Source organism: Cuculus canorus, chromosome 2 (genome assembly GCF_017976375.1).
Source record: "Cuculus canorus isolate bCucCan1 chromosome 2, bCucCan1.pri, whole genome shotgun sequence".
Classification (NCBI taxonomy): Eukaryota; Metazoa; Chordata; class Aves; order Cuculiformes; family Cuculidae; genus Cuculus; species Cuculus canorus.
In genome coordinates, this window is record NC_071402.1 from 80,929,975 (window position 1) to 80,957,585 (window position 27,611).

The 27,611-nt window shown below is 38.1% G+C and overlaps 1 protein-coding gene across 7 annotated transcripts in view; it reads right to left on the reverse strand.

Moving 5' to 3' along the window:
• The window catches only part of CDH18 (cadherin 18), a 557,226-nt gene that overhangs the window by 329,848 nt on the left and 199,767 nt on the right, over nucleotides 1–27,611 (reverse strand). For 6 of the 7 annotated variants that reach the window (XM_054059856.1, XM_054059852.1, XM_054059848.1 and 3 more), the window contains exon 3: nucleotides 6,464–6,549. The gene's annotated coding sequence lies outside the window, so the exon portion shown is untranslated. Of the gene's footprint in view, nucleotides 1–6,463; nucleotides 6,558–27,611 lie in introns of those variants that run through there. The other variant, XM_054059851.1, reaches the window with a different exon arrangement.

A 27,611-nucleotide genomic window follows, 5' to 3' on the forward strand; every position in this document is an offset into this window, starting at 1 on the left:
AAGGGTTATGAAGTATGGGAATAGGCTGCTCAGGGAAGTGGTTGAGTCACCATCTCTGGAGGTATTTAAATGATGTGTAGATGTGGCACATAAGACATGGTTTAGTGGTATACTTGGCATTGCCAGGTTAACAATTGGACTCAATGATCTTAAAGATCTTTTCTAATATAAATGAATCTATGCTTCTGGTGTATGAACTATGTACCAGCTCACAACTGTAATAGAAATCTCTGAGGCTTGTCTCTTGCACCAGTGTAATGCACCACAAAATTTAACAAATTTGTTTTGTTCTGTTCTCACAGCCAGACACTTATTGTGTTGCTGCAGCCTGCTCTAACGATCAGCTGCGCACTCTTATAGCCATGTCTGACCTAGTTCCTCATAGTCCTCTGTTAAGTAAAGGTCATCTTATACCAGCCAGCAGTCTCTCTCAAGCACAAATATATCTCAACACACAAGATCAGAAAAATACATATCCTCAGGTTTTCATCCTTTTAATAAACAAATCCTAAAAGTCTCAACAGTAATGTTTTTAAGTATTTCATCTTATAAACTAAAATTCGGCAAATAATATCCCCAACAAGTAAAAGAAAGTCTGAAAAATGGGACGGACTCCCTGACAACAAAATAATAAAAACTACTAACAATGGCATCAAGGTCTTCCAGCGGCACTGTACAGCAACTCAATTGTAAGACATTTTATAAAGATGAGTTAAAAGTTTCTGCTGGGATATATAGTTTCAGAAACAAGCTTTTATGTTCAGTCTGTTGCAGATGTTTTTGAGTTAAGAAGCACCTTTCTAAGCTGTGTCCTTTGCTGCCTTTATGTGCTTTTTATATAGAGAAATATGTATAAGGCACCCTTTTCATTTTTTATTTCCATCTGATAATCTTTCTTTGAATAGCATGTTCTCTGGCCACTCACTGCTCTCCCCTCATGCCATAATCTCCATGCATTTGGTCACGCTTTATAGTAGTTGTCTGCTTGCTTTATGTCAAAGCTTTTGGTAATGTTTTGCCTTACTTTTTCTGCCTATGGATTTGAAATGCATCATCATTTTATTCATGATTGTTCATGTCCAAACCTCGTCCTGTCACTGTTTCTTTAAACAAAATTCCTTCACATACATGGATTGCAAGTATATCTCTGCTCTTTCCACATGCTCTCTATTCTCTTCCTTCCTGTTAGTCTCAATTTCACTCCTGTACTGGTAAATAATTCAGCTAGTGTCAAGTTTATGACTGGTTTAATTAGTTATTTTTCTCTGTCCAGGAAGCAGAATTTTCAATGTATCAAAGTTTTAATCCCTAATAGGGAATGAAGGAGAGGGTGATGTCACCCAGAAAGCTAAGTGCTGATATCAATCAGTCCTGTGACCTAATTACAGACCCATTAAAATTGACACAGAATACAGAACACAGAGACATGCTCTGTGTATCGCACATATTTCCTTCCTGGTTTTCTCCTTCCCTCCTCAAGTTAATTGTGTGCTATCTATAGATGGCTAGGATGTTAACTCAAGAGCAGGGATTGATCAGCTTCATCATTAAAAACCTGATCCATTAAAAAAAAAAAAAAAAGAAGAAAATATTCTACTGTGCATGGGTGAAATCTGAACACAGTAATTTTGGATTATTTGGAAGAAATAAAGCTAGTCTGTATTCCTGTTCAGGCAATTTTAAGGTTAATTTAAGTGTTATTTTGTTTGAACTTGACTATCTTTTAAAACTCAACTAAATTTACTGTAAGAAACAGAAATACCAATTACTCTTTTATGCTGAAGAGTTGTTCTTTCTTAATCTTAATTTTCTTGAGCTATACTGCACTGTTTAGCTGTTTCATGAAGATTCAACACACTAATTATAACCAGAACATACTAAATATAACCAGAAGAAGCAAGAATCAAATATCATGAGCACAATAAAATATTTGTTGGGAAAAATAATTCATATTATAAGCAAATCCTCAGAATTAACAGAACTCATAAAAACGAAATTCAGGGTTAAAAATGATACTTGTATATTTTTAAGTCCTAGTTTTCAAGTGCTGTTAGTGAAATACGTTAACCTGTGCTCCTGTGTGTTCTGAAAGAAAAAAATGCATATGCATTTTTGTTCACTTCCTTGAATGTCACTAGCAGGGGTAAAAACAATAGCCATTTTGATTTATAAAGATCCAGAGAAAACTGGTAACGGAAGCTTGAACTTCAGTGTCTTTTTGGACCTGTTAGATTTTAAATAAGTTCTTATAAACAAAGTCAAACACTGTGTAAATATAAATAGCAGGTTAGCGGGTGCCAGAAATAGCCAATTGTTATGAAAGTCCTGTATACAAAATGATTGACCCCATGCTGCCTAGATCACACCTAATGCATGCTTTGCATGCAAGAAACAAACCCACCTTTCTCTCTGAAGCTGCTTCAAAGGGTATGGTTTCTGCAGCAGTGACCACATCATAGCTGGTGCATTATCACCTCTGCCCCAGTGCAGTGGGACTGTGCTTGCCTGGAAGGAGAGGGAGGGCACGTCTCCCCGGGCTTGTGGGTACCCACTGCCCTGCTGCCCCAGCAAGCACGTATGTCTGCCCTGCACAGGCACGTTGGCAGCTTGGCCATTTTGATTAGGAATCTTAAGTCACTTCCTTCGACTGAAGTGATAAATAAAATTAATTCTTCCCCTTCTTCCAGATTCTTCGTGCCGTTATGTCTCATATGCGATACTCAACTGTAGGTCCACTGCTTTAGTTATAGAGCAGAAAGCACATGCCACTGAATTCACATAGGAAAGCAATCTGGTAAATATCCAACAACTTTCTTTACAACCCCAAAAGGGAGTACACAGGCTTTGTGAAGCTGACATTGACTTAACAAAAGACATAAAAACCACCTTGTACTTTTAAACAAGAACGATTGCACAGATTTTCTCAATATCTTTTCAGTTTCTAAAATTATTTTCAGAGTAGAAAACCTTGAAAAGCTCAGAATATTTGATTTTCATATATCCAAAATTGAAGTTAGCTTTTTTATAAGCTTCAGTCAACTTCTTGCTTTAAAGTTTTTTTATGCGTAACTTGACAAAACACTCAAAACGTTCAGCAATGTTTCTGAATTTTCAGGGAAGTAAAATGTTGATGATTCTCATGGTGCTAAGTGAGGCTAAAATGTACTGTTGACTAAAAGTCCATTTTTTTTTAGGCAATTCATTTATCTCTTTATAACAGTGAGGCCAGCACCCCACAACACCGAATCTCAGTTTTGTATTTCGACCTTGCAAGAAGAGTGAGAGTTTCTTAAGCTCCATCATAAATATATGTCTGCAATAAGGTAGCTCTGAAACTTCTATTTGCATTTACCATTTCAGATTTTCCAACAGACATAAAGAAGGTAATCAAAATTTTGAATGTAATATGCATTTGGTACCATAGCAAAACTATACATCTGCTTTATGCGTGTACAACCTTGTATAAAGACAATACATGCATGGAATCACTGACGAGATCAGATAATTGTTAAAAATTAGAGAAGCACTATTAAATCACTGTGTTTGTTATTTTTTCCATTCTTCACAAGTTCTGCTTTTTACAGTTGTCAGAATATCAAAAACCATCACGCAAAGAGGAGTCTAAGTGTCCAGAGAGTCTCAAAGCTCTACATTTCAGTGCACATCTTATGTTCTTTGACCACCTGGAACTGGCAAATGTAACTTGGAGTATTAGGCATGGAATAAATTAAAATAGATGCATAAGTTACATGTGAAAGTTTCACTCAGGCACAGAATTTCTGCAATCCAACAGTAGTGTATACATCAGGTTAATTAGGAACAAGTATGGTTTAAATGCATTGGCAAGTTTCTATTTATTTATTTCATTCAGAGTTATTAAATAAGTAAGGCAGACTATTCCGAAAGCATAACCATGAACTTTTTTACTAGTTGCTTCCACTGTTTACTAAAGAAGGCTTATATCACTGTGTGAGATTATTGAAGTACATCTTCATATAATCATACAATTATTTTTAAAGTTTAATGTGAAGACTCTGAGGAAAGATAGATGTAGATCTCAGAAGAACAATTCTTGGCTACAAAAATTCTCTCTCCCTTACTTTGGTTATTATATAACATAAAGGTGTTCATATAGGAAAGTCAGAGTCCTCTTTGCCACCAAGGACGGTTTACCGTGAAAACTACCATTACTGAGTAATATGAAGTCACTTGGGCAACCTGACCACAACACCGTTCTTTGAAGTGTCAGAAATGTTGAACTGCAGATTTATAATCCACTTGAAATCCATTTGAAAACACATAGTAACCTGGCCATCACATAACTGAAATTACAGAAATACTTAACTGAACACAATTAAATAATCTGGCAATTTGAATGAGAAAGGGCAGGTATGTTTTGCTTCTTTGTTTTTCCTCATAACACATTGCATTTTGCCTGGTGTTTTACAATTATAAGGGAAAATGAAAACTTTATAAAGGCTTAAAAATTATATAATAATACAAACTGCTTGGGAACATTGATCTATCAGACTAGGCAAAAATATACCCACTTCACAAGTACATATAAAGCTAAAAATATGATTAAATATTATAAATTATTACGCTTGGTGCCTTGCTTTTGCAGACCCAGTAAAATGAGATCCTTTTTTCTTTAAACATTTTTTTCTAATGGCTTAATATAAAAATATTACTTTACCATACTACTCAAGGCTACATGTATTTAACACTGATACTATGAGCTCCTATCCTTACCGTACAAATCAAATACAATCTGCGAGACAAATTGTGCCCTAAGGAACAAGTATGTGTCACAATGGGAGACATGAAAAAGCTATGGAGATTTTTCATTTATCTAAAAATATCATTCTCAGATGTCATTGCCATATGTGTAGACCTTCATCAAAAGTTCAACAGTTTTAAATTCCCTTTTCCCAACATAAAAGTTAAGTGTCTTATCAAGAGAATAATAGGATAAATGTGAAAATATATTTGCTGATTGCTCTATTGTCATTTATCACAGTACTTCAAATTCTACTTCTCCAAGAAACAAGTTTGACAAGAGTGGTTACAAATGCAAGGAGGCAAAAAAAAGATGCTTGGAATATATTCATTGTGGATAATACTATACAAAGATAGTTTACAGAACTCAATTTTTCAACCCCAAAGGCTTCAAACCTGTTATTAAATATCTAAGGAAAACCAAAGAATCTGGGAAGTCAATAGTCTTGGGTAGGTATGTAGTTTTTTTTTTAAAAAAGGTGAAATAAATATAGTCTTTGAGATAAGAGGGAACTGACAGTGTTTGGGTTTTTTGTTTTTTTTAAGCTGAAGATATTTTTTTAAACAAAATATATGTATCACACTATAGATCTGCATAACTTAATAACCTATGAGATGGCTGTAATGTCACTAGTCGAAACATCTATATGGTCTTTCAAGTCAAACATGAGCAAAATTGCACAGATCTGACAAGAAAGTAGAAAAGATAATAGTTTATGCTGGTGGGATACAAAAAAGAAGAGAGTTTCAGATGAGTATTAAAATAATCAAAGACAGTTGAATTTGGGTATTACTGTTGTGAGAATATGCGCCCTCTAAGAGAAAAAAAAAAAAATCTTGTTCTTTGAAACTCAATGTATTGGAGGAAAGGGAAAACTAGAGTTGAATGGAGTTCCAGAAAAGTTCATGTCAACGCAAATATTTCCCAAATATAGTAGAAAAAATGCTTTCTGAGCCCAAATTTTTGACTGTACGAAGGCCATTATTTGCTTTGTTTAAATGATAACTAGATCTAAAAAGAAATAAACATAAACTCCATTTACTGACACACCACAATATTTGCTGGTACATTTATAAAAGTGGAATCCCACTTACTGACTTCAGACAATTGTGGTAATTGAGAATCCGTTAAATAGGCTATTTTTAAACTCGTGGAAAGGCAGTAATCAATTTTCTTAGTGTATCCTCATTACTGACACTTTTTATTGTCTCCCCTACTGAGTTATTTGTAGTTTATTACTATATCATGTTTTTCCATATAAATATTTCTTGCACCTATTAAAAACAAAGCCACCAATATTGCATACAAAATGAAAAATGTTTATGTCATTTTCCAGAACATCCTTATTTGGAAATTTTTCACAGTAACTATGCTACATGAAGAAAGCTGTAATTGTGAAGTCAGAAAGAACATAGATCCTTTGGGTTTTTTAACTTTGTATTTGGGTATATTTCATTCTCTAGAGATAAGGATGGTCTCAGGCAAAACAGAAGCAGATTTAAAACTAATTCTCCATGTTCATCAAAAAAGAGAGGAAATAAAGTATATTTTGGAATTTCATTTCAAACCAAGCCACATCTGAAGATGTGAAAACGTCACTAATGTTCAAAAGCACTCACTACTACTCTTATACACAGCAGCAAAATTAACAAATAATTAACAACATTTCCAAAACATACATACCTCAAAGACATTGGCGTCTTAATTCTTCCAAAGAATTACTACTTCAGCTGCCTTTTTGTCTTCTGGTCTTCAGTTTGTTGTGTAGCCTAGGAAAAATAAATCTCAGCTTACTTTCAAACTGAAAGCATAAGGATAGACCCAAGGAAAAAAACTTAATAGCATTGCAGTTAATTCCTCCATAATCCTACCTCATTATCTTAAGCAAATAAATCTCTGAAAAGGATTACCTTATTAAAAGCAAATTAGAAAACTGAATGTCATCTGTGCAGGGAAACATTCTCTTAAAATGCAGTCAGCAAGGAAGCTCATAAATAGGGCACTATATAAAACCATGCCTTTCAGGCAATCCATGGCAGATTTTCAACAGATGTGTATGCAACTATGATTTCACGAATTCTTAAAATAAAATGTGTCAACATCATTTACCACAAACTTTCAAGAGTCTAAAAAAAAATGTACTCAATTCTAGAGAAAGAATGATATTATAAAGATATGTAAAATGTATTGAGAGTGGCTATTGAATTGTTATACCTCCCACTCTTACATGTCAATATAATGTTTGATTTACTGAGGAAAACTTGGGAAAAAAAGGGTATTATGTTTTAATTTTATTTCTACAACAATGTAAAATGCAGGAGGCATAATGTCAATGTGCTTCTTGACAACCATTATATATTTTTAGAAGTGCACATGGAGTATATAAGCAGTGAAGAAGTAGTGCATGTTATAAAGAGAAATCAGAGAAAAACTCCTGTAGTCACAAGTATTTGTAGAATATTATACATTTTCTCAGAAAATGTTTAACAGTTGTAAGATTTTTTATATATATATTAGTTAGAAATAGAAAACATGAAGTGTCAGTTCCTTGAAAAAAGTAATAAAAAAAAATCAATACTACTACAACAAAGATTTTTTTGATTCAGAAGTGATAACTTTATTATTCACTTAAAAGGAAGCAACATATTTCTAGAGAAACAAATTGCCCTTTGCATTTTTATCTTCATTAGTATTGATTCTCTCATCTTCACTTTAGAATACTTATCTTATAATTCATGTGAGTTAGTCCTTACTTAAAATTATTATAATTTTTATATCTGTACCAACACAATCAAATTATTTTAAAACAAAGCAATACAGACCACATCTTGCTTGAAGAGTATGCAAGAATAAGAAAACTAAGTGAACATAGCTCTAGAAGATGATTGTGTCATATGAAACCTTAATACAATGCAGAAAAAAACATAATGAAGGTGGTATTCCCATGTAAGTGATAAAAGGCAGATAAAACCAAAACAAATGCAGGGCAAGTAGAAAGGAAACTAATCAGAGCTTCATTCATACCCATGAACCAGCAATGTAGCAAGTCAGAAAGAAGTCAGGAAACTAATTTCTGACAAGAGTTACTTCTAAGTTCTTCACATCAGTATTTCTCAAAAACCAATAAAAGTGCATATAATCACACACACATGAGTTAGAACAGATGAAAGCCACTGCATACTGCAGAAACTAAAACAAGGCATCCAGCATTCACCAGAAGATGCAACAAGTGGTATATTAGATTATCATGTAAGATTTTTTAAGAGCTATGAGACTGTGTATTTCAGGTTCACTCAATTAAAATAATCACACTACTATAATTAAGGCCAGATCTCGATTTATAATATTTGTAAGTCAAAGTGGACTTAACTTGAAGATTTTATATTACTTTTTCAAACAGTAATAGGAAGCAGTCTTATATAATTTTTCATATTGCTCATTTTGATAACAGTTTTTGAGACTTGCAAGGTTCAAGCTGAACTGATGTCTCTTCATCCAAGGGCTATTTTCATCCGAGTGCTATAACATTTTCATGGTTCATTGAAAATGAGATAATGGAGTGACAGCAGGAAAAATAACTCTTGCTTGAATGACCTATCTTTTAATCAGTGTTTAGGTGAAAAATGGCAACAAAACAGATCCTTTCTTTCATACTGACATCTTTCTTTTTCTTATTTAGATACATTAAGTAAGTACAAGTCTTCCAACGTTGTTTCATGGAGCAAGAGCACACATTTAAAAGTTGTTTGTAATCTTGCACAAACCATTAAAATGCCTTTGTACTGCAAGATTAGGTGGAATATTTAATAAGATTTATTGATTTTATGGTGTTTGCTGAGACTTGAGAAAATGCCCAATTACCTCAGTCTGCTAAGTTTTTTCCTGGTTCTTTTTCTGCTGATCTTGGTTGGGGTTTGTTGTTTGCTTGTTTGTTTTGGTATATTTGGTATCTTTGTTACTCATGTATTTGTTCATAAACCTGAAATCTGATGTTTTCTTCTAGACAGTGCTTTCAGATCCACAATTTCATTACTGTATGTATCTGTATTTGTTCAGCAGTTTAAGAAAGATATAAGGTATTTATTCTTAATGATCTTAGATTGAAAGAAATCTGTGGATCTAGTCTAGTCCCTCTAGATATTTGAAGGTCCACATTTTCTATAAGAAACACTTTGCACATGCAAACTGACAGTCTTAGGTTTACTTTCCCCTGTCATTTTACTTCCATAGTGCACAAATGTGTATCATAGAATCATGGAATAGTTAGGGTTGAAAGAGACCTTAAAGATCATCTGCTTCCAATCCCCCTGCCATGGGCAGTGACATCCCACTGGACGAGGCTACCCAAGGCCCCATCCAAGCTGACCTTGAACACCTCCAGGGATGGGGCATCCACAACCTCCCTGGACAACCTGTGCCAGTGTCTCACCACTCTCATGGTGAAGAAATTCTTCCTAATGTCCAGTCTAAATCTGCCCCTCTCCAGTTTGTACACATTCCCCCTCATCTTATCACCACAAGCCTTTATGAATAGTCCCTCCCCAGCTTTCTAATAGGCACTCTCCAGGTACTGGAAGGTCGCTATAAGATCTCCTCTGAGCCTTCTCTTCTCCAGGCTGAACAGGCCCAACTCTCTCAGCCTGTCCTCATAGGGAAGGTGCTCCAGCCCTCTGATCATCTTTGTAGCCCTCCTCTGGACCCGTTCCAACAGCTCCATCTCCTTCTTATGTCGAGGATCCCAGAACTGGACACAATACTCCAGATGAGGTCTCAAAAGAGAGGAATAGAGGGACAGAATCACCTCCCTCAACCTGCTGGCCACATTTCTTCTGATGCAGCCCAGGATACGGTTGGCCTTCTGGGCCATGAGCACATGCTGGCTCATGTCGAGCTTCTCATCAACTGGCACCCACAAGTCCTTCTCTGCAGGGCTTCTCTCAAGCACTTCATCGCCCATTGTGTACTGAAATTGCTGGACCTTACACTTGGCCTTGTCGATCCTCATGAGGTTCTCAGAGGCCTACTTCTCCAGCCTGCCCGGGTCCCTTAGGATGACATTTTGTCCTTCTGGTGTGGCAACTACTCCATTCAGCTTGGTGTCATCTGCAAACTTGCTGAGGGTGCACTCAATCTCGCTGTCAATATCATTGATGAAGATATTAAACAGCAGTAGGGACCTCTGAGGGACACCACTCATCACGGCTCTCCGTCTGGACTTTGAGCCATTGACCACTACTCTCTGAATATGATGATCCAACCAGTTCCTTATCCGCTGTATCATCCACCCATCAAATCCGTATCTCTCCAATTTAGAGAGAAGGACATTGTGGGGGATTGTGTCAAAGGCTTTACAGAAGTCCAGGTAGATCACATCTGTTGGTTTACTCGTACCCACTGCTGCGGTTACATCATCATAGAAAGCTACTCAGTTGGTCAGACAGGAATTGCCTCTGGTGAAGCCATGCTGGCTGCCACTAATCACCTCCCTGCCCTCCATGTACTTTAGCATAGCTTTGAGGAGGATCTGTTCCATGATATCCCCAGGCACAGAGGTGAGGCTGACAGGTCTGTAGTTCTGTGCCTGGGAAGATCATGGAACAGATCCTCCTACAAGACCGTGTACAAGGTTGTGAAGAATAACTGACAAATTTGCACCCTAGTATTCAGAGAACTTGAATTTCAGTGGCATCTAGAGCCCTAGCTTCTTTAAGGGAAATCCCTGCCACACAGCCTGTATTAAGAAAAATTATTTTAAGAAAACCCTAAACACCAAACCCATCAACAAAACAGTTTATTAATAACCATTTTTTAATGAAACACAGAACTGGGTCAGTTACATTGTGTTATGAAGTATGGACACATGTAATTTCAACTCTTGTCATTGTGGTAGTGACTGTCTTATTGGAAATCATTTACAGGTTTCAGGAAAAATAGGAAAAAAAAAAAAGAAAAAAACCTTTCCTCGTTTCCTTGCAGGCTCTGCTGTCTTGTGTCACGTGAAATTAAAAGTAAGGGCCCATAAGTTAGAAACATTACCAATTAATACCGATTCAATTAACAGTAAATTTGCTCATAAGTACACAATGAAAAAAAATTCAGAAGATGTTAATAAGAATACAGAACCATATTTAACTACTTTTCTATTATTTTGAAATTGTGAGGACTTACTAGTGTCATCGCTAAGTAGCAACATCCACGTTTTGACTATAGGTCAGGTTGTTTATAATAACTCTAATGTGGAAAAGGATTTCCCCGAGCTAATAACAACCAGAAAAAAAGAAGACATCTTTAAAACCTGGATTTTCCCTTAGAAATAATTCATTTTTGAGGAACAAGGAAATAAATAATTTTGCTCCTAAATACTTTCTTTACAACCACCTGACAAAGGAAAAAAAACTTAAACATCAACACAGAGGAACTGTGTTTGTATAGATGGCATTAGCATGACTTAATCATCTATATAACAAGGAAAAATAAAATGAATCTTATAATGAAAAAAGTCTGGTGTTGTTAAAGAGAAGGCAAAATAATAAAAAGGAATGAAAATCCCATCAAACACCTGTTGATCAAAGCCACGTACTAACCAAGGCAAGGACAGGTAGAGTTGTTAGGCAAATTTACTAAGCCTAGATGAATTATGGTATTATCTCATGAATTACACCCTTTCTTCAAAACACTGGCCTCTGGTTTGTGTAGGATTTTAAGATGAAGTGGTGTGAACAAAACAGCGGCTGACTATAAATGCTCTTTTCCTTAGCTACCTGCTTTACCTACCATCATTTTTCCTTTGTTTCTTATACAGATAATCTACTCAAATTATTATTATTATTTATTATGTAAGAGAAAAAAAGAGTTAATACTAAAATGTTCCATGTGAAAACGAGGCTCAAGGTTCCTCCTATCTATATTTTTTCTGCTATAGGCATAATTTTTCTTCCTCTTATTTTCTATTATAGGTTGCTCTTCATCAAATGCAGGGTTGAACTAGTCACAAAGGACTATAATGCCACTAAAAATCCTTGAGTTTCTAAAGTTCAGGGATGCTACAATTGATTTTTCCTTTTCTGATTCTACTTAAACAAAGAATATCTTGATGTTTCTCATTGAACAACTTCAGGTTTTTAGAAGAACTTAAAGAATATATCAGTTTGCACCCTAGAAAGATATTTTCAGCAAACCTAATGAATACTTTCTTAAAACCAAATGCACAGTGAGGCTCTGGACACCTAAGACCCCAAACAATAACGTTTTCATTATTTAATTTTGTTTGTCATTTTTCAGATGATACTTTCAATTAAATACTCATTATAATGAGATCATGATTCTAGAAGAAAATTTAAAACAGGGTAAAAATATATGGATTACAAATTAGACATTACTTCACTAACTTACATGACAATAACAAAACTTATGAATATAGTTAAACCTAGGAATACTGTTGCAATTATTTCTTACAGCTTTAGTTCCACAGACCATAAGTACTGTAAAGTACTATAAAATATAGCCTTACTCGATATTATCTTTCCTGAGCAAAAGGCCTGCAAGTTAACCTGTGATACATATTTTTTTTTCTTTTTTTTCCTCTAGATTGTGTAATTAAGGACATACACTTCATAAGGGAAATCCCACTTGCCTATCATTTGATCTTTATAAGAAATGAACATCTGTAGTGGCATAAAAGTCTCTAAGACAGAGAACTGCCATTACTCCTATTTCTTGACTGAAAATGGATGCAGCATTCATGATTTTGAACTTCACCAATTAATGAATCCTTAACAGTATTATTTCTTTTCACTGTGAGGAACAAATCAAGAAAAGAAGTAATCTTGTTTCACCCAGCCTAGTATTCTTACTTCTGAACAGGCATTCTTAGAAGTTTATTCTCATATAGATGCTTCTGTAAACAGAGACTCATACGGTCACAGAATGGTTTGAGTTGGAAAGGACCTTAAAGACCATCTAATTCCAACAATCATGCCAAGGGCAGGGACACCTACTAGACCAGGCTGTTCAAGGCCCCATCAACCTGGCCTTGAACACTTCCAGGGAGGGGGCATCCACAGATCCCCTGGGCAACCTGTGCCAGTGCCTCACCACTCTCATTGTGAAGAATATCCTCCTTAAACCTAGCCTAAATCTGCCTCTTTCCAATTTATAGACATTTCCCCTCATCCTGTCATTACAAATCTTTGTAAATAATCCCTCTCCAGCTTTCCTGTAGCCCCTTCAGGAACTGGAAGGTTGCTATAAGGTCTCTCTGGAGCCTTCTATTTTCCTGGTTGAACAACCCCAATTCTCTCAGACTGTCCTCATAGCAGAGGTGCTCCATTACTCTGACCATCTTTGTAACCCTCCTCTGGACCCATTCCAACAGTTTCGTGTCCTTCTTATGTTGAAGATTCCAGAACTGGGCACACTACTCTCAGTGGGGTCTCACCAGAGTGGAGTAGAGGGGCAGAATCACCTCCCTCGACCTGCTGGCCACGCTTCTTTTGCTGCAGCCCAGGATATGGCATCCAAATAAATACAAAAAAAAAAAAAAAAAAAAGAAGATTAGCTATACCACTACAGGAATTAAGCTTTAAGTATGAGTTCAGAGCCACAATCTTGGTGAGTATAAATGACACTATAATACTGAAGTGTATACGAAGTTCAAAGGAGTACAAAAGATTCTTGAAGCCTATGGTAGTCAGCAGTTCAAATGAAAAACAATCTGGAAATCATTTGGACCAACAAGCTAAAAAATGTTTTCTGTAGAAAACAAAGCTATGGAATTATTAAAAAAAATTTGTAGTCTACAGCCTCACATATTTAAGAAATCACTCTTGTTTCATAAATATTAGTTAGGGAAGTACTACACTTTTTCTATAATGTTTTCCAGTTCTTTTGCTATGATTCATATAGCCTTGCTTTCGCTTTCTTCCAATTTCTGATGTTTTTCTTCCCTTATAATGGATTAAAATAAGATGTGAATTACTAGGAACCAGTGTATCACCAGGCAATCTTCCCTGAGTAAGGAGCAATGCAGTTATTCACTGACAGAAAACAAACTCCAGCCGAATTCTGCCACAAATTTGGGCTGCAATTCTGTCTCTGCTACCACTGTGATCGGTGGAGAGGGAAGCTGTATTGATTTTTGTTTTGTTCCCATGCACAGGTTCAAATTTATATTCAGAGGAATGCAAAGCAGAAAGGAACTGGAGGGTCAAGAAAGGAAATGCAAATAAATCTTTAATAAAAGAGCCATTATACATGATTGTTATGTTTTTCTTCTCGGTAAAAGCAGGCAAAACTTGACAGAAGTCTCAGAAGCTTACACTCTTAAGTGCTGAATAGCATTTTACTTTTTATAGATGAATTCTAAACAGTGAATTAAAAACATTAGATATACAGCCATCTGTATTTTAATTTATTCACTTTTCAAATTTTTCATGATTTCAACACCAGAATGAAATATATTACATCCTGTTCTCACTTATACAGTTTACTTAAAAGAAATTCCACTGGCGCTTAAGTTTATACTGTCAAGACAATTCTTAATGATCTGTTCAAACATCCATTAGGAAAAACTGGAAGCATAATGTGGACATGGACAATGGTGTTCAGGTACCTGTAATGATGACACAATTTACCGGAACACTTCTAAGATCATTTGCACTAGTACTTGTTCATGTATATTCATTAGCAAACAACATTTAGAGAACACATTAGTATTCCATTGGAAAAAGTGACCCTTCGCTTACTAAAGTATTACATCCAATTTACAGGGAAGCCATAATAAATTAGTTAGCTAAATCTCTGGCTGAAATAGATCATAGCTGTGTCTTATCAATTAACCTTTAAATGCACAAAACCTCAAATGGTTTCTAGTCATTTAGTTTCCAACTCATTATAAATGAAAAGTGTTCTCATTCACATAGTAATACTCAACTACTGATCACAATTTGTCTTAAAAGGATTTTTTTTAATAAAAAGAGATGGGAAAGAGAAAAATTAAAATACATTTTAATACTTCAAATAAAATTGATTTTCTATTATTTATTCTTATCTAATCAACTGAAGTAGGAGTTCCCAGTAAAAAATATTGGTGGGAGGGGATAATCAAACCATTAGCAATACAAAGTTCTAAATACATGGGAAGTTTATTGGAATGCTTCATTTCAAATTACACTTTCTGTACTTTGTAGATATATGTGAGTTGTCGTTGTAACTACTGTATGGTTTTCCATACATTTTGTGTTTAATAACAAAGTCAGAAAAATGTAAGAACATTCAATATTGCTATTATCAGACCATCACATTTCTTCCCAAAATAAAATTTTATCAGATCCAGTGTAGCTTGCTCTAGCAAGGTTGCACTTTTCGACACACATATACTCTATTAAAATTCCAGATGAGTCTAAGCATGACTTGCTCTCAATTCAGACACACTCTCAGACTTCTGGCTGCAGTGACATTTTAATTTATATTACCAAAGTGATAAATCTAAATGTCTAACACCAAGAGAAAATCAAACTTACTAAAAAGCAAATCTGCAAGAAAGAGGAATACAGTTGTATTAAACAGAAACAGGACAAAACAAAAAGCAAAGAAATAGCTTTAGAGTCACTAGTGCAGTTTCATAAATTTTCTTCAGAGAATAATATTGAAAACAAAAACTGGTATGACCTTATTTTCCTGTCAAACAATCAAGAGTGATAGTAGATATCTTCCTCTGGATATACAGAAGTAAAAGACCTACTTTCCTTCAGACTGTTCGAAGTCTGATGAAGTTCTTCACATAAAAAGAGTCACCCCGAGGTAAATGATGCAAACAATAATTTTAAGTCACCACTTAGAAGACAGTTTCTGAGCTCACACAAGGTTCCACATCATATTCTAAATTGCACACTGGCATACAATCTTTTCTTCATAAAATATAATCATGTCTCAGTCTGTTCAGTTAGGTTACAAAATAATTTTCTCTTTCCCACAAATTGACTTTATGTTGAAAACAATCTGTAACTTGAGGAAGAGAAAAGAACTCAGAATGACTGAAGGCTTTATTGAGTGTACAGTTCTGACTGCAGTTGTCTGTGTATCAAGAGGGCAGAGTAGCCAGCTAGTCTGTCTTAGAAGCAAAAGGGAAGGGATAAGAATACAAAAGTGCTTGCAGCAGGAGAACATCACAAAATTGCTTTGTTTACCTTAAGAGAGTTTTATTTATGACTACAATGTTCTTTAAATTTCAAAAATATAGTAAGTATATATATAAAGAAGAAATGAAAAGACAGGAATGCAATTTTGAGGTGAGAGAACTCACAAATTAATACTCCGATTGATCATTTACTACTCTATTATCATGAGCATTTTATGCACATTATGTTTTAGTTTTCCAATCTATCACATGTGAACAGCAGTATTTCTTTTCCTTTGCCAAGGGTTGTGTAGGGTGATACTAAGGAAGCGCCCTTGGAGTTTCAGCATGCTGCAGTCAGAAATATATTGCAAACAAAGGGTAACTATCTCTTCTACCAGATAAAAAAAACCCTCAACATTATTCAAGGCTTGTATTCTGATTGTTTAATAAAATTGATTAAAATTACTGTTCTCCTTCAATCGTATATATTCAACCATTTTAAAAAAAAAAAAAAAAAAAGATAAGAGCACGAACACGGAGAAGATTTGTGATTAGAAAACAATCCAGTACTGCTGTCAGCTGCTTCCCATATGCCTAAAAATAGAAGCAGTGAGATTTTTGTGTAACCAGTGAGCATGACATCCCACCTGCATTGGGAAGTGCTCTTGTCATATTTGGAAGAAATTAAGGCGAAAGGAAAAAACCTCCAAGAAAGCACAAATTGACTTGCTTCAATTGGGTTTTTTTCAGAATTTTCTTTCTTTTCTTTGTAGCAAAGGAGTTGCACACTATTCAGAAGATCTAAAAGACCCAGGTTTGAACTTCTGAAACTTAGAAATGTCTCCTTCGATAAACCTGGAACAGAGGACTTACTAAAGAAAACAGACTTCTGGGAAGAAAGATTTCTCTGTTCTCCCCTAATACTATAGGGCAGAAGTAATCTTTGTTATTACTCTGGCTGATAAAGGAAAAGAAACCGAGACTCTACCTTTCCTAGCCTAACTTTTCTCTTTGCAGTTTGGGACAGTATAGACCATAGTCTGCAGACACAAGGGCAGTCTTTATTCTGACTAACTTTACAAGAAAATCACAGTAACTGTCAAGGAAGCATCATCAATGCCACTGTAGACATTTTAGAACAGCCTAAGGTAGATGAGGAGAAATACTTACATTTTAGGTTGCTGCTAGTTTGATACCAAAAGAAAAAAGGTGTCCTATACCTAAAACTTTTTTGTGAGAGAAAATGCTATTCATCTTTAAATTTAAGAGAGTTTTGGTTTCGCTGTTGGAGTAACACTTGATTGTTCCATGCCAGATGAACCCAGTCTGCTTGTGTGACCAATGGAATCTTCTGTGTGTTCCTTTCTCCCAGATAAACTTACCTGTTAGTCCTGCATACTATTATCTATTATCTTTATATTGATTTGTATCCATCTGTACACATACCTCTTCACGTTGATCTCATTTGTGTTGTCCAAATTTGTTATGTAGGATACACAATTCAGCTGTAGCAACGCTCCTAATGCAGCCTAAGCCACCATCAGCTTTCTTTGCAATTCACTTTGAGTCCAGCAGGACCCCTTGGTCCTTTCCTGCCAAGCTGCTTTCAAGCTGGTCAGCCCCCATCAAATAGTAGTGCTTGGGTTTGTTCTTCCCCAGGTGTAGGATTTCCTCTTGCTGAACTTTACGCAGTTCCTTTTCTCTTCAACCCAGAGCATGGCAAAGAGGAGCGTGGCAAAGAGGTGCGGGGCACGTTAGTGTAATGGGGCAGTTTGAGTGGCAGCTTGAGCAGGGAGGGTGCAGGAAGGGCCTGGAGGCTGGCCCAGAAGGGACCGTGGACCATGGTGCCTACGTGGCAGAAGACCGTGGTGCCTACTGCTCCGGGTGCTGCCACAAGCAGGATAGATGTTGTCACCCAGACACAGGCTCAGTGGGTCCATGCAGCTCCCCAGACCCTGGGCTGCAGGCAGTGCCCCGCTCCCACACCAGCTCACGCCTCTGGCACTGGCTCCACTTGTGGAAACTGTGCTCACATAGGGGAACTCCTTCGCATGGTGGCAGAGCTGAGGGAGGACATGAATAGACTATGGACCATCAGGGAATGTGAGAGGGACATAGATCACTGGAGCAGCGTCTTCTCACAAAATCAGCAGGCTGCTGGAGTTAGTGTGGCTGAGCAACTCCCACCTGCAAACTGTAAGGTTGGGGGAACAAGGGGAATGGCAGTGAGTTCCTGCCCGGCACAGGAAACCTGCTCACCCCACTCAAACAACAAATCCCAGATCCCTCTGAAGAATAAATATGAAGCACTGCAGGTGGAATCCATCCCCAAGGATGAAGAAGATGGCTCCCACAGCCTAGAAACATTCCCTAGGCTGTGCCATCATCAGACAACCATAAAAACATCCTCCGTAAATAATAAGAGGAGAGTAATTGTCTTAGGGGATTCCCTTCTAAAAGGAACAGAGGGACCCATCTGCAGACCGGACCCTCTCCACAGGGATGTCTGCTGCTTACCGGGGGGCATCAGTGAAGGATGTCACTAGAAAGCTTCCTTCCTTGGTCAAAGAGACAGATTATTACCTTCTGATAGTATTTCAAATTGGCAATGATGACATACAGCGCAGAAAGCTGAAAGCCATTAAGAGAGACTTCAGGACTCTAGGGAGAATGATGGAGGGCTCTGGGGCACAAGTAGTGTTTAGTTCCATTCCAACGCTAAGGAATGAGGAGCAGGAGGTCAAAGAGAAGCACCTGATTAATGCCTGGCTCTGAGCCTGGTTTGAGGAGAAAGACTTTGGGTTGTTTGATCATGGGGTGACCCACTCCCCCAGGCTTTCTTACTAAGGATGGGACATGCTTGTCTCCAAGGGCAACTAAAGTCCTTACTAAAAATCTAGCTAGGCTCGTAAATTGGGCTTTAAACTAGATGTGAAGGGGGAGGGGGATGAGACCAGGCTAGTCGGAAATGAGTCTGGAATTGGGACTCCAGTGACTGAGAGATGGTGTGCTGGAGAGGACCACCAGTATATCACGACAGAGCAAGTGGGGGCGGTTACACCTGGGGACAGTAAGGATGAAACTGGCACTGTGGAGTTAGTTATTCCAAGGACCAGTCAATCGGGAATGAACTCAATTCCCTTTATGAGGGCTGAAACTTCGCCAGCCCAGCTGAAGTGCATTTACACCAATGCATGCAGCATGAATGATAAGAAGGAGGAGTTGGAAGCTGTTGTAGGGCAAGGTGACTACGATGTTGTTGCCATCACAGAAACGTGGTGGGATGACTCATATAACTGGAGTACAGCTATGGGGGAGTATAAACTCTTCAGGCGGGACAGGAAGGGTAGAAAAGGACATGGGGTAGACTTCTATGTTAGAGAGTGCTTTGATACCCTTGAGCTCAATTACGGTGAGGAAGGGACTGAGTGCCTGTGGGTGAAAATCAGAGGAGCCCACAAGAAGGCAGACATTGTGATGGGAGTCTGTTACAGACCACCCAGCCAAGAAGAAGCAGCTGATAAGCTCTTCTATAAACAACTGGGGGAAGTCTCTAGATCGCTACCTCTTGTCCTCATGGGAGACTTCAATCTTCCGGATATCTGCTGGAAGTACAATACAGCAGAAAGGAAACAGTTTAGGAGGTTCCTGGAGCGCGTGGAAGACAACTTCCTCACACAACTGGTTAGTGAGCCGACAAGGGAGGGTGACCTCCTGGACCTGATGTTTGTGAACAGAGAAGGCCTTGTGGTGGATGTGATGGTTGGAGGACGCCTGGGACAATGAGATCATGAGATGATAGGGTTCTCAGTTCTAGGTGAGATGAAGAGGGGGATTAGCAGAACAGTCACATTAAACTTCCAGAGGGCAGACTTCGGACTGTTCAGAAGGTTGGTTGGTTTACAAAGTCCCATGGGAGACAGTCCTTAAGGGCAAGGGAGCCCACGAGTGCTGGGTGCTCTTCAGAAATGAAATCCTAGCAGCTCAGGAGCAAGCCATCCCCATGTTCCAGAAAAGGAGCCGGGGTGGAGAAAACCAGCTTGGTTGAGTAGGGAGATCTTGAGAGTCATCAAAAAGAAGAGGAATGTCTATGAGCTTTGAAAGAAGGGACAGGTATCTTGAGTGGACTACAGGGAGGAAGTGAGATCGTGCAGAGAAAAAAACAGGAGGGCTAAGGCCCAACTAGAAATCAAACTGGCTAAGTCTGTGAAAGATAATAACATATCTTTCTACAAATACATTAACAAGAAAAGGAGGACTAGGGAGAATATTCAGTCCCTATTGGATGCAGAAGGAACAACAGAGAAAGGGGATAAGGACAAGGCTGAGGTACTTAATACCTTCTTTGCCTCAGTCTTCAATAGTAAGGAAAGCTGTTCCCTCTGTGCACAAACCCAGGAGTTAGAGGAACAGAATGAGGCTCCCATGATCCAAGAGGAGGCGGTTAGAGACTTGCTTGCCCAGCTAGACACCCACAAGTCTATGGGGCTGGATGAGATCCACCCAAGAGTATCAAAGGAGCTGGTGGGTGTGCTTTCCAAAGCCCTTTCCATCATCTTCCAGTGGTCCTGGCTGACTGGGGAAGTTCCACTGGATTGGAGGCTGGCTGATGTTGTGCCCATCTACAAGAAGGGTTGCAGGGAGGAGCCAGGGAAGGACATGCCTGTCAGTCTGACCTCAGTGCCAGGGAAAGTCATGGAACAGGTAATCTTGAGTGCTATCATGAAGCACATGCAAGAGAACCGGGTGATCAGGCCCAGTCAACATGGGTTTACAAAAGGCAGATCTTGCCAAACTAACCTGATCACCTTCTATGACAAAATCACTCAACTACTGGATGGGGGAAAGGCTGTGGATGTAGTCTTCTTGGACTTCAGTAAAGCCTTTGACACAGTTTCTCACAGCATTCTCCTTCAGAAACTGTCTGCCTCTGGCCTGGACAGGCGCACACTCTGCTGGGTTGAAAACTGGTTGGATGTCTGGGCCCAGAGAGTGGTGGTCAATGGAGTTAACTCCAGCTGGAGGCCAGTTACAAGTGAGGTTCCCCAGGGCTCGGTACTGGGTCCAGCTCTGTTCAATGTCTTTATCAGTGACCTGGATGAAGGCATTGAGTGCACCCTCAGCAAGTTTGCAGATGACGCTAAGCTGGGTGGAAGTGTGGACCTGCTGGAGGGTAGGGAGGCTCTGCAAAGGAATCTGAACAGGCTGGACTGCTGGGCTGAGACCAATGGCATGAAGTTTAACAAGGCCAAATGCCACTTGGGGCACAACAACCCTATGCAGCGCTACAGACTTGGAGAACTCTGGCTAGAAAGCTGCCTAGAGGAGAAGGACCTGGGGGTGTTGGTTGACAGCTGACTGAACATGAGCCAGCAGTGTGCCCAGGTGGCCAAGAAGGCCAGTGGCATCTTGGCTTCTATCAGAAATGGGGTCACCAGCAGGTCCAAGGAGGTTATTCTCCCTCTGTACTCAGCACTGGTGAGACCGCACCTTGAATACTGTGTTCAGTTCTGAGCCCCTCTCCACAAGAAGGATGTTGAGGCTCTGGAGCGTGTCCAGAGAAGAGCAACAAAGCTGGTGAAGGGGCTGGAGAACAAGTCTTACGAGGAGCGTCTGAGAGAGCTGGGGTTGTTTAGCCTGGAGAAGAGGAGGCTGAGGGGAGACCTTATTGCTCTCTACAACTACCTGAAAGGAGGTTGTGGAGAGGAGGGAGCTGGCCTCTTCTCCCAAGTGACAGGGGACAGGACAAGAGGGAATGGCCTCAAGCTCCACCCGGGGAGGTTCAGGCTGGACATTAGGAAAAAAATTTTCATGGAAAGGGTCATTGGGCACTGGAACAGGCTGCCCCGGGAGGTGGTTGAGTCACCTTCCCTGGAGGTGTTTAAAGGATGGGTGGATGGGGTGCTTAGGGGCATGGTTTAGGGACTGATAAGAATGGTTGGACTCGATGATCCAGTAGGTCCTTTCCAACCTAGTGATTCTATAATTCTATGATTCTATTTCTCCAAGCTGGCCAAATCCGTCTGGATGGCAGCATGATCCTCTGGCCTATCAGCCACTTCTCACTGTTTAGTGTCATTTTCAAAACTGTTTGAGCGTACATTCTTCCCCTTCAACCAGGTTGTTAATGAAAATGTCAAACAGGACTGGACATAGTATTGACCCCTGGGGTATCCTGCTAGTTACTGGCCTCCAACTAGACTTCATGCCACTGAGCACCACGCCCAGTCATTCAGCCAATTTTCATGCCACCTCACTGTCTCCACGAAATTCATACCTTACTAGCTTCTCTATGACTATCTTATTAGAGACAGTGTTAAAAGCCTTGCTGAAGCCCAGGTAACCTTACTGATGTCCACTGTTCTACCCTCATCTACCAAGAGCGTCATTTTCTCATTGAAGGTTACTAGTTTGGTCAAACATGACTTTCCATCAGGGTCCATGGACTTATGAATATCCAGTTTGATTAAGCACTCCCTGGCCTGTTCCTCCTCCACCATGGGCACGCTTTTCTTGCACCAGTATTTCCCGTCTTTCAGGCCTGAGATTCCTGAAGGCTAGACTTGCCTGGAAAGACTAAGAAAGTGTCATTCAGAACCTTTTCTTATGTCCTGTGTCAGCAGGTCCCTTGCTTCATTCAGCAGTGGGCACACATTTTCCCAAGTATTCCTTTTGCTATCTATGCACATATAGAAGCCCTTTCTGTTGTCTTTTGATGTTCCTGGACATATTTGAATTCCATTTGGGCTTTGTCCCACATAACAGCATCTCTGCAGGCTCATAAACCACCTCTATACCCCCCCCAGATCACCTGTCCCTGCTTCCACATTCTGTATGCTTCCATTTTGTGTCTGAATTTTCCCAGATCTCCTTGTTCATCCATGCAGTGCTCCTGGTATTGTTGCTTGATCTTCTGTTTGTAGGGACAGATCAGCAATAATAAAATATAAAACTGTTAAAGTATCTAACAAACCATTGTCTCAGCAGTATAACCCATGAGAGACAAATTCACTAATATATGCATACAAAGAGCGCACTTAATAATGTTTAGGTAAAACTTGTAGGAATTCAACATAGGTAGGAGGTAGACTGCTGATAGATCTGTTCTTGTTCTATTCTAAAATTACTGTCAGAGAAAAAACATTGTAGCTACTAAATAGGTTAGGGGAATATAATTAATCTGTGAAATGGTATTGAAGTGTTGCTTCTTCCATCTTCAAAAGACTTATGGAGTTCCTGTAAGTTGCTTATTTCCAAGAAGTATTAAAAGACTGGTAAGCTTCAACATTTTAAGCTTCAACAACTGTCGTACCACCCTTCTATCAAAATAGCCAAGAGCTTTCAGAGAGTGTGTACAGGAGGAAACCTTTTGCTCTTTATTAGTAATTCACCTTTGCTTAAGTGCCTAACTTACTGCTTTTCAGACTGCAGGTAGTTAGATTAATTCCCGATAAAGTAAGGCTTTATGTACATTCAAGAAGTACTTAAACCAAAGCAACTGATTTAATGCTGCTGTCTGAATCATTAGTTTGCTAGCAGGGGACTCCCGAATCACCGGTTTAAGAACTGCTACTCAGACGCTAAGGAATTTTTCAAAGTGCTGTACCAACACTTGAGGAGCTTCAAAACATTAAAAACTTGTTTTGTACCCAGCTAGTTACTGACACTTCTCAATTCTCGTGATGTTTTACACGCATTTTGCAAAAGTGCAAGAACTGCACAAGGTGGGAAAGAAGTAAAGCATCAAGACTTCAGTAGTCATTTAGTACTGTAATTGCAACAATTGCAGTTACCTGGATTGTTCTGTTGTGAGCTGACTACGTAGCCATTCCTGAGGAATAGAAAGCATTACAGTAAAGGAATGAATTAGTGCCTCAGCCAGGTTCTTAAGTCCATTTTGTGAAGGACAAAATACATGTAAAAGAGGGGCACAGAATGCAACCAACGATTGTCTTCTAGTAGAGAGCTTTTCTTCGATTTTAAGATTTCTCTTCTTGGTGCCCATATGAAATCACATAACAAATATAAGTGAAGTAAGCTGTTATCTGTATAAGTACAATATACTCCCACACAGCATCTTGATAATTTTGAATGACACTGTTATGCTTTTAGCATAAGAAGGAAACAATTCAATTTATTGATTTAGGTGGGTAATATGGGCTTAGCAGCCAACTTTACTAAAAATTGTATTCAATGTATAATTAATGTAAAATTAAAAGAATAAAACTCGGAAAAAGCATGGGAAAAAAATTGGCATCACTACCACCTGCTCCATTGGACAGACTCTCTCCTCCACTTGAAAAATTGATGTCTTGAAATCGGTATTTAAATCAATATTTAGGTTAGTTAACTAACTTTCACATTCTCTTATTAGTTCCAAATTTATCTACCGTTGCTGACATCCAGAATTCTGCTTTAGCAGTGTCCATAAATCCTTTGTACACCCTGGAAGTTGGTCCTATCTTCTCTGAAATAAGAGCATACAACTTCCACTCACAGTAATACCAAATAATTTTGCAGGGAGAATGAATGTAGAGAAAAACATATTTGGGTTTCCCTTTCAGTTAACAGTCTGAGTTGTCATAAGAGACTGCTGCTTAGGATAGGTCCTGTCTTTCTCCTCTTGTTCCTCTGGAATATAGCTAGTTGTTAAGAACAGAAACTAGGTTAGGTATTAAGCACAACTTTCTTGCTGAAGTACTTCTTCATTTTCTATGGAAGAATACAGAATTTAAGGCTGAGAGGCTGCTATTCTTTTCCTTTTTCATTTTCATAATGGAGTAAGAACTTATCAGGGAAGAATAATGCATAGAGAATAATTTCAGCTTGCAGGGGAAAGGAGATGTTTTTCATCTCAAGAACTAATATGATAGTGAACAACATATGAAGCATAGCAAAATATTAGAAATCTCCCTCTTCCCCCAAGAACCCGTAAGGGAACAAAACCTAAAATTTCAAGTACATAGAAATGTAAACAAAATATATGAAATCTCTGTCAAATACTGTGCACCTGTTAAAAAAAGTATGATGACACTCTAGATTAATTCTGCTTCCACTAAGAATGTAGAACTTCCAGGCTACACTACAGTACCTCCTGTTTGTGGGTTAACTTCACATGCTCAGCACCATAAAAACTTGTTACAGTCAGTGGCAGCTGAGTTTTCTCAAAGTTCTCATTGGTATTGAAGTGCCAGAAAAATTCTGTATAAATCTTAACCAAAAATAAATTTGAGTGAATTTATCAGTTTTTCCTAATAAATCATGTCCTTGTCATTGCAGCTCCTACATTTTATAGTGTGTTGATTTCAGTAAAGCACTTTTTTTTAATGTAATCCATATATTAAGTATCTGAATTCACTCATAACATTCTTATTAGCATTAGCACATTCCAAGGGTTTTGAAAATAGAACCCGATAAAGGTTTTGTTACACTCACACTTTCAGTCTCCATGAAGTATCTTAACAGATTGTGGGCGGATTAATCTGCCAAAATGTAGACCTTTAAAATGACTTCCTCAGCTAGTCATTTTGACTCTGTTTAGGGTCAGTGGAGGAAAACAGACATCTGTGCAACTCACCCTAATCTAGACATCTGTAACAGGTCAGAGAATTTACTTACTTCTTTCCATCTATTATAAAGCTATGAATAATCTCACTAGTAAAAATGATTTTCAGTTGAATATTGTGTTCCTCATGATAGTCCCTGAAGACCTCTATAGCATATGCAGCTTAGTTCTACCTCTGCCTTCCAGGAACTTCAGGACAATGTTATACTACAGGTCTGGTACTCTGTGTTGCCTCACAACAGATTAAAAGTGTCCAGAACTGAACAGATGAGATATATTCTACCACAATTACTTTATAGGAGCTGAAGTCAGTCTTGGAAGGTAAACTACACATGGACTAATTACTCCAACAGTATCACATACCTTGCCCTACCTCTAAATGACCCACATTCCTAGAGGTTTTCATGCATGCTGATCCCCTTCTCCAATCTGTGTCTCACTAGCTTTATATTTTGTTTTCTACTTTTTTGTGATATTTAAAGTATAATTAAAATAATGCAAAAAAATCTCATTCTAAAATTCTTGCACATATATTTAGAAAATCTTTCAGAAGAAAAAAATAACTCATCAGTCCATTATTTTTAAATGGGCAGACAAATCTGCTAGGGCAAACCAATTCAATCGGTCAAAAATTACTTGGCCCACTCAATGAAAGCACAGTAGGATTTTCGATACCTGCACATTACCAGTTCCACTAAAAACAGTAAGATCAAGCTGTCCCAAAACCAAATAATAATAATCATCATCATCATCATCATCATCATCATCATCTAATTATTCTTCTTAGAGTTTTGTGTTTGCTCCTGTTTTTATTACAATGACATCAGCTCTCCAACATCCCTATCACAACTCTACTGAACAAAAGTTTGCACATGCTGTGCCTGCAGCCATTTGCACACTGAAAGGAGAGTTAGAACAAATACGATGACTGGTGGATTAGCTGCTACAACAGCATGTATGATGTTCAGGTCCTGGCTTGCCTGTCCTCCCATCAAGGGAACACTAATGCTGTTCTCCCATTCAACCTGTTATCAAGTTTTCACAGAAATAATGCACAAACTGAATGACATTCTACACTTCATCCTTACTTTCACCTTCAACAGAAACTGACAAAGCAACTCAGAAGTCCAGGAGGAGGGACTGGCAGATAGAAGCAGGCAGCCTTGTTAAACCACATATGAAAAGGAAAACAGGCCAAGAACAACCTAAATATGTAATAAAATTACAGAAGAACAATTTTTATGTAAAAGTAGTGAAAAAGTCATCATAAATTAAACTATAGGACAATACGCACTGATGGACTGTAATAGCTAAGTAGATTCTATTCTGCTGCTCTGCAAAGACAGTGTTGATTGACTCAGCTCAGTACAGCACTGTGCATGAGAACTAGCTGCAAAATTGTTCTTAGCATTATGCTTGCCATATGTGTAGAACTTTTGCTTAAATAAGCTATACAAAGGGTCAATACAATTTTAGCATACTTGAAAATGGAATGCAAATCCAAAGCATATGATTGCATTCATAGGACCGTATGGTTATAACAATGGAGTAAATGCAATAAGTAGTCCAAAATTTTTCCAGAACAGCATTAACTTGGAAAATAAATTTAATAATCCATCACTTGTATTTTAATCAATCAATATTATATTAATGAAATAGCACAGGCATAATACAATAAATCAATACAAAGTCCTAAGTAACAGAATAAAACCTAAAAGAACATGTACAAATCTCAGTGTCTCTCAAAGAAAATGTAATAAAGTGCAAAGGTTTTAAAGGAAAAATAAAATCTACTTTTCTAATCATGATTATTCCTTTTATTTTGAAGTGAAGAATCTAAAGTTTATTTTTCCCTATTACAAACATTAGCTGAATTTTATTCCTTCATAAACTTTTTAAGTAAAATTAGTTCTTTCGAATAATGAAAGATTAATATTATGGAACAGCGTTCGGATTTTGTACTTCAACATACAATGTAAGAAAGATATATTAATCAGAAACTGAAAAGGACAGACGAAATGGTGCTTTCACATGGAAGTTTTCAAAGGTGTTGTCTTTATTTAAGGCAACATCAAGGTCACAGTGTTAAGAGACTGCAGCTTTACCTAGTCTGACTTCTTAAAGAATAAATATATGAAGTTTTTATC